The sequence below is a fragment of the Phragmites australis genome, chromosome 3 (assembly GCF_958298935.1).
Source record: "Phragmites australis chromosome 3, lpPhrAust1.1, whole genome shotgun sequence".
NCBI lineage: Eukaryota > Viridiplantae > Streptophyta > Magnoliopsida > Poales > Poaceae > Phragmites > Phragmites australis.
The window spans coordinates 36082970-36091899 of NC_084923.1; the positions used below are offsets into that span (position 1 = coordinate 36082970).

General features: G+C 41.1%; 1 pseudogene; it reads right to left on the reverse strand.

Annotated features, from left to right (window-relative positions):
• Window positions 1-430: 430 nt before the first annotated feature.
• On the reverse strand, window positions 431-6681 carry LOC133910682 (serine/threonine-protein kinase WAG1-like; annotated as a pseudogene).
• Window positions 6682-8930: the final 2249 nt, after the last annotated feature.

Consider the following 8930-nt stretch of genomic DNA (forward strand, 5'->3'; position numbering starts at 1 on the left):
GTGCCGCGCAGCTTGGTTGGTTGTGGCCTCCGGTCGCTAGCTGTTCTAGTCCGTGACGATCGAGTGGAAGCTAGCTAAAAAATTCAACGAACTAAGAGCATCTTTAAGAGATATTAAAAACTCACTCTTTACATCATAATATAGAGAGTCTTTTTAATAAAATTTACTTCTTAATTCTTCTTCAACTCTGAGAGACTTTCTACATCCAATTCCTATATTCCAATAGACTCTTCTCTCTCCCTTCTCCTATATTGCCGACGTGTGGACCTCACCCTTCACCTCCCTCCTTCCTCCCTTTCCTTTTTTCTCCCTCCCTTTCCAGTGAAGAACGGGTGCCGCCTGATCTCGGCGGCGCCGCACGCGGTGCCCAAGCGGCGGTGTGGGTCTCGCTTGAGCAGCCTCCTAACGAGATCCTGAAGCCGAGCCACGTCAGCCTCGCCGTCAAGCTACGGGTAACTAACCTTCTAGAAGAGGATGTTCTTGAGGGCGACCTCCTTGATGTTACCCTTGACTGACGTGCGGCCGTAGACGAGCTCGTAGAGGAAGATGCCAAAGGCCCACCAGTCGACGCCATTGCCGTGGCCGCTCCCGCTCACGAGCTCTAGTGCGAGGTACTCATGTGTGCCCACGCAGTCCTTGGAGCTCACGGTAGTAGGATCGGCCACGAACTCGAATCACTCATTCGTGTCGATCTCCTTGCCGTCGCTGCCGCCACTGCCAGAGAAGCAAGATGGCATCGGGATGCTCCTCCTGCGGTGGCTCTATTTTCGCACATGGCGACGCTAGACAGCAGGCTCCACGGACGCTGGGAGCACAAGGTCAAAGCTGGAGAGCATGACGTGCCCGTCCCCCAGAGCAGGACGTTCTCCAGCTTGAGGTCACGGTACACGAAGCCAAGTGCGTGGAGGTACTCGAGCGCGATTAGCACCTTCGTGGTGTAGAACCTTGTTGCAGCGACAGGCAGGCGGTCACCAGGGCGGCGTTGGAGCACGGAGTGGAGGTCTCCCTCTGAGCAGTAGTCCATGAGGAAGCACGCATAGCGTTCGGCATCGAGGCACGCGTAGAGCGTGGGCACAAAGGGATGGTCGATCGAGGAGAGGACGCACAACTTGGTGAGGACGTGGGAGACCCGGGAGGGGTCGTCGTCGTGAAGATCAACGACCTTGAGCACACTTTGCGGGGACGTTGGCAGGGAGCACTTGAGGTGACAGAGGAACATGCGCGCGAAATGGCCGTGGCCGAGGTCACGGATGAGGTGAAGGTGTGCGAGGTGGAGGACGTCATCGAGCTTGTGGGAGCAGGAGGTATGGGAGGAGCAGGAGGCGCAGGCAGGTGGGAGCAGGTTAGTGGGTCCATCTAGAGTCTGGCTATTCCTGCACTTCTAACTAGGATCGAGGAGGATATTAGGAATATCTAAATATTGGAAACCATATAGGTATTGTTGGAGAGGATTTTTAAAGACAAAATCTCTAAGATTATATTGGATTTCTTTCGGAGATGATCTAACAAAATATAAGGAAGGCTATGTTTTATATTGTTGCAAAACTTCAAGCTTATATTCAGTTCCATTTGTAAGACACTGTAAACGTAAGTACAAAATAAATTGTGATTTGGCTCTCTTCTTTTTCTTCACAAGATATTTGTCTTTTTCACACATTGGAAACGCTTTCTTCATCTTGAAATTTCGCATAGCCATCGAAAATGCAACTTCCCTATACCCTCTGACTCCACGCAATTAATTAACTTTCTAGCCATACATATCAGCGTGTTGGGCAGCTTTCTAGCTTTAATTAATTAACTGGAACACACAGCGATTTGCTTTGCTCGAAAAGGACCGTTGCGTTGCTCGAAAGTGGAATCTTACATATGTCATACGACAGTCGTCATGGTACGCGGAAGCCCAACTAAAATCACAAAGTCGAACGCAAGATCAACGACACTAATACTTGATATTTGTTAAAGAGATACAATTAAAACCTATATTTCGGAGCATGACTACGAGGGTTTCCCCCATAGTTACAATACTATTGCTCCAAGGTCTCGGCAGAACCATAACCGCTCTTGTAAGTCTATCGTCATGGTTACAACGGCGTTGGTGCCACATATTTATAGACTAAAAATAAAAATCTGATATAAACTCAATCCCTAAACATCTAATACAAGGCTCAAAGCATTACACATAATATAGGATTATTATCCTATAGGAGGTTTGAACTTGTTTACATCGTATGTCTTTATAGGATTGAGGAAGACATCTAGAGGGGGTTGAATAGCGGGCTCACCAAATTCTTAGATGACATATACTAATCTATCACCCAACACGCCTCAAATAAAAACGGAAGTAAGAAACTGAGAGAAACAATAATAAATCACACCGAACATCTAAAAAAATTGTTTTGATCAAAATCTCCTATGGATAGATCTGAACCCTAGTTTCTATAGGAAACTATTCCAAGTGTCATATCTCACATAAACTTGCAATTCGATGAAGAAACACTCAAATCTAAAGAACTAGACAATGGGTAAAAAAAAAACTCTTTAAGTTGATGAATCTAAAGGTAAAGGATGGCTCACAACTAACTTATAGATGATTCTTATCTCTCTAACAACGAGAAAAATAACTTCAACACAATGCAAAAATTTAGCTCTCCAACAAAAATGAAAAACATAATAAAACTGAAAAACTTACAATTATGCAAGCAAGTCAAGAGAGAGAAACTAGAAAAAGATGAACGCAAGGGTCAGATGAAACACAATGTTCATTACTTGCAGAGGAACACCCTATTTTTGGTTGATTACAAAGTGATTTTAGATACACAGCTCTCATCTAAACCATAGACTAAGCATTCCTCTCTTACTTTTCTAAAATTCAAGAACTCAACTCTCAAATGGATGGATAAGAAGACTCTCATAGCACTACCCTCATATTTATAGATCTTAGGAGCTTCCTTGTACCCCAAATTTCTTAGATTTCTTGCATCCCAAATAACCTAGATTTCTTGTATCTCAAGTAATCTTTCTGATGATGACATATATACTCTATCTTGCGATCTTGATCGTCAGCAAGTCTCTCTCGCTCCTGATTCCTCAGGCCATTTTGTCACTTGTGCTGGCATCCCTTTCTCTTAACTTAGTCAACACATCATTTTCATCCATCTTCTCAAGCTTCGCTTGCTCTCCACGTGTACAACTAGGATCACCATGGACTCCACATGGCCTCTTTGATCATGTGGTACCAACCATCCTACTTAGCCCCGATCATTCCATCATTGACCACCAAGTTGTATCCATCACGTACACATCATAAGACAAGCACATAAGTTTCTCCATCTCCAGTTAGTCATAATCATAATCATAATCATGCATTGTAATACATAAACATGCTCATACAAACCAAATTCAACTCACTCAATCTTTGTCAATGACTCATCATATATAAACCAAAAGTATATATCCACTTGGTTTCTTAATCTCCCACTTGATGAGTCCATTAACAATATACACGAAAAACATAGAATGAATTGAAACACAAAAATGAATTATCATATGTAAGTGATCAAAAGCTAAAGAAAAGTAGGGACAAGATTATTTAGTATAAAATAGATTGCAAAAGCCCGAAGCTAAAGAACAAAAACTCTCTCCCTTATTGACAATGGATTCATCAAGAATTCAAAATACATTTTTTATCTCTTTTTTGTTATTGTCATTTTTATTATAATGAGCATCATAAATCATTCACATATGAAGCAAAAACTCGACCAAGCCATGCTATAAAAAATAATTGCACCAACCCATCTATACATGTAAACATATAGTGTAAGCACAACTCATCAAGTGTACTTAACAATTTATTTATAAGGCATGGTCTCCCAAACTCAACTACTTCAGTCTTAGAAAACATTGAAACCTTAACACTTTATTGTGGTTTAAAAAACTAATTCATTGCAAGAAATTATTTGCACCATCAGCCTTACTTTTCAACCATACCAAGCCTATGTCAAAAAGACAATTGGAAGCTTAAGATAAATGATTTCGGTCATACACAACATCTTCCAATTACATATCAAAGTGTAATGATAAGCAATATTATAAAGAAGAAATACGACAATATATATTTCCGTTATCTTTTGCCTATCAACCATTTTTCAGCATTTATCATATAACTTTGATAATTCACATTTAGCACTTTTAGAAAAGATCAAACAGTGAAGAAAGTTTGACCATGACAAGATTTCATTCAAGTTTTTTATTCCGATTAAAAAGTCATTACTAAAACTTTACAATTACATGTACAAATATGAAAGTGCAACAACCTTGTGGCATAAACATAGCTTCAAGTGTCATACATGTATAAAGTACAATGCTCATTATATTTTTATTGTTTTTTAATATTTAAGAACTCACACTAAAACCAATCATAAAAAAATCATTTTTCAAACAGATGATTGAAAGAGATTCTTCCCTCTAATCAAAAGAAAAGAATTTTCAAAAATTGCTTTCCCTCACATAATACCATAGGGACGACACACTCTAAGCTCTCCCCTTAGAAAAACAAACTAAAATGCCCAAGGAATGAAAAACTCGAGAAGCATCGCACTTGAAGCACACATCCAAATCCGCATCCAACAATTGATATACAGAAAGCAAATTATACCCAAGATGCTACACCAAAGCCACATCTTTAAGAGTATAACTCTCACTTACCTTTACTGTACCTTTGTCCCCCACTCTTCTCTTTCTGTCATCCCCAAATGTGATGCACTCATGCCGCTTCGTCGGGATGAGGCTGGAGAATCATGTTGTATCCCTGGTCATATGACGTGAACAACCAAAGTCAATGAACCATTTGTTCTCCAAGCCTCCACCTGCCTCCTACACAAAGTAAGAAGAGCTCAAATACTCAGTGCTGGGGTAAGATAGAAACATCTTTTGAATCTAGCACTGAGTCACTCGAGGAGAAAGAGTAAAAATATGTGTATGTAAATCAAACCTAACACATTGGGGGCCGGTACCACAATGAGGAAAATCTGGAATGACAAAACATCGTGACTTAAAACCTCTGACACGTGGACCAAAATCATATGTACCATGGTATGGTCTATGCTGGGCACCACCTCTAGAAAGAAACTAGAAAGCGTTAGAAACCCGTTAGTGGGGGAGAGGAAAAAGCTCATGTACACCAAAAAAGGATGGTACATGTCCTGAGTGCTCCACTCCCACTCACATCACTCATCTCTCCTTCGACAAAATAGAACTCCACTAGGTGACCCTCTCTCTGGCAGTAAGTGCAAAAATAGCGTCTCTTAGGAAATGGCCTATTGATCACTCTAGAATCTCTCATAGGGGATTTCCACTCAAGCTAAGAAGCTCTCCTAGGTTGTATTTGTGGAAGCTCTCCCTTCATAGGTTGTGGCCTGTGATTTTTCTTTTCTAGCACAAGCTATGTGGCACTGATCTTGGATTTTTTTAGTCTCAAGGGTACTAGATGTGATGAACACAATCTTGCCAAGCCTATTGTAAGTCACTCTCTCAAAACTCAAACCTAGAGCTAATCCTGCCTTATTCACACATATCTTGGTCTTGGCCAAAATCAAATCCATCTTGCCTTTGCCTTCTAAGCACTTCTCCACAAGATAAAAGAGGTACTCATTTTTAGCCATGAGCTTTTGAACTTGCTCTCTTATCCAGTTGAGTTTATCCTTAAAGATGATGCAGGTAGAACAATTCAGCTGCACATCCTTAGAACACCTAACACCCCCAATCTAGACTCTAACTCCTTAATGCAATTGACTTTTATTTCAACATCTATTGCGTGCAAAGGACAATTTTGCAAACACCTAAAAAAGTGGGTCTAGACTCTTCCTCAAGAAGCTTCTTCTCAACAGTCTCAAACCGACTGGCAACTTGAGCATGCAAAGTTTGAAGCTCAGCAAGCTCAGTCATGATTACAACATAAATTTCACACTCCTCTTACTCATCCTTAGCCCTAGATCTAAGCAACTCAAGCTCGGACACCGAATACTCTAGCTTAGATTTGAGTTCCTTAACATTTCTAGCCGCACTACGAATCAACATATATTGACTAACCTACGCATCAGTTAAATGATCTATCTTAACAAAAAGATGATCATAAGATGGTTGTACCTCATGTGAATTAGGCTTGAGATAATCATTCTCAATTTCCATGAAGCATAGGCCGATGAAGTCTTTATTCTCCTTCTTGTTCTTCACGGGCTGCTTCTCCTCTTCCGAGCTCTCATCCTCACCTGAGGAAGTGTCGATGTCGCTGAGCACAGCAACATAGGCTCATGAAACTGTCTTGGCCATCTTCTTGGTTATCTTGTCACGATTCTTGTAGAAAGGCTTCTTGTTCTTTAGGTGCTTGTCATAGTCGTGGTTGAGGTCTCCCTTTTTCTTGAGTTTGGGGCAGTTTGTGAAATGAGTGATCTCACCACACTCATAGTAAGCATGAGGTCCGCCTCTCCTTTGGTCTCCATGGTTGTTGTAGAAGCAGGTAAATTTCTTTGCGATCAATGCTAGATCTTCATCATCAAGTCCATCCACCTCCTCTTTTGTAATAGAGACCAAAGAAAACCAAGAAAAATCACCCAGTGAAGAGTAAGCATAAGAAAATTCATCTTTGGCCTCACTGCCACTACTAGATCCTGACACCAATTCCATGTTCTGGGACAGGAGATTCCTAGACTTGTCCTAGCCGTCTGGCTATCTCTGTGGACTTAAGCTTGCTAAACAGCTCATCATAGGTTAGGGTATCATAGCTAGAGGACTCCTCAATGCTAGAGCTCTTCACCTCCCAAATACTACAGTCAAGAGCATAGAGAAGCTTGATCGCCATCCCATGATCAGAATAAGGCATAACCGTAGTGGCTCTAAGATTGATCACAATCCCATTGAACCTCGCAAACATGACATCTAAAAACTCACCGAGACCCTACATAAACATCTGATACTCCTAATTGCAAGTGTTCTAACGTCTAGCCTTAATATGGTTTGTGCTCTCATGAAAAATACTAAGTGTAGATAAAATCTCTCTAATAGTGCAAATGTGTTGAACCCTATCAAATTCATTATGACTCAGACTGGTGAACAAGATATTCCTAGCCTTTTTGTTGACCTCATATTGATCAGTCTGGGCCTGAGAAGTACGAGCAATAGGAATTTCATAGTTTGAGTCAACAATCTCACATATAATACTTCCTTGGTTTAAGAGATAAGCCTCCATGCGCACCTTCTAATATGAATAGTCACAACCCTCAAAGAACAATATTTTCCATTTCTCTCCATTGTCGCCTATGGATTACAAAACTGATTAAGGTCAACTAGTGATCATACTCGGCTCTAATACTAATTTTAGGACCGAGGAAGATGACTAGAGGGGGGGGGGGGTGAATAGTAGTCTCACCAAATTTTTGGATGACATATCCTAATCTTTCACCCAACGTGCCTCAAATAAAAACAGAAGCAAGAAACCGAGAGAAACAAGAACAAATCACACCACTACTACAGAACTGAGCTTATATGTAGGCCCAACACTACCGGTTCCTCATGGGCTGGTAGTCATGGGGCATAACCGCCAGCTCATTAGCTGTGTGAGAAGAATCAACCATCATGGCTTATGAACCGGTAGTGATAAGGGTCATCACTGCCGGCTGATGGATTGAGCCGGCAGTGATACACCCACCCTCATCATTATCAGCTTAATCTACTGACTGGCAATGATATCTTTCTATCACTGCCAGTGGAATATATGAACCGACAGTGATATCCTCCTCTTCCCCACCTTCTTCTACCTCGAGCTAACAGAGTCATTTCAGAACTCTCTCCCTCACAAAATCTCCTATGGCAACAACCACTTCATTCCTTCTCCCGCATTGATTCCCCCACCACTCAAGCTCAATTTTGGTCAAGAAGGAGGTCTAGATGAGCTCTCTCTAGATATCCAAACAAAATCCCTTCTTTCCTCTCCATTTGCTCCTTTGCCTTTTCTTCATTTTTTAGGGTAAGTGAACTCTGGATTTCCCCCCAACAGCAAGCAAGCTTCTAGCAGGAGCCTTTTGAGGTCAAGTAAGTTGAAATCCCCAAGGTTAATCCTATATTTAGCAGTTTAACTCAAAATGTTAGAAAAATTAGCCATGATATTTAGGTATGTAGCAAGATCCAATTGTATTTTTATATTTTATTTAATTAGCAATCTCTAATATAAAAATATTAGGTATGAGTGTATTTATTTATCATTTTTCCTTAATGTGTCCTAGATAAAGGTTGAATAATAAAGAAAATTTCTAGGAATGGCACCAACAAATACTCATTGGAAGCGGACGTGAAAGCATACAAAATCCAGCTCCTCCAACCCAGGCCAATTGCCGGTAGGAGATGGCGAGGTAATTTATTTGTTGGTGATCGCAAAATTTTCTAGATATTTTGAATTTGAATTTACAATAATGATATAATTGTAGATGGACAGAATATGAATGTATGATGTGAGCTGTGTGAGCACAGAGTACAAGAACGGTGTGGAGGGTTGCAGCCGCGTCGCACAAGTCAAATACACGGTCTCAATACATGTGTTCTCCAGCGTTGATTGTGAGAATAAGAAGCAGTTCACCACCACCTAACAGATACATTTCAACTTGATGCCAGGGGACTTTATGCCTGGCTATACCCGTTGGACCGAGCAGGTGAAGCTGAGATCATACAAGAAGGGCAATACATTGGAAAATAAGACGAAGACATGTGCACCGATATGCTAGTTGACGAATACATCGATATGTCACCTGCCAGAGATACGTTGGTCGATGATGATATAGAGGAGATGTTGGCTGACGCTAACGTCGATGATCTAGAGCAGATGTTGCGCGATGGGGAGGGGAACTTCACCAATGAAATAGAGTTTCAAAAGTTTCAGTGTA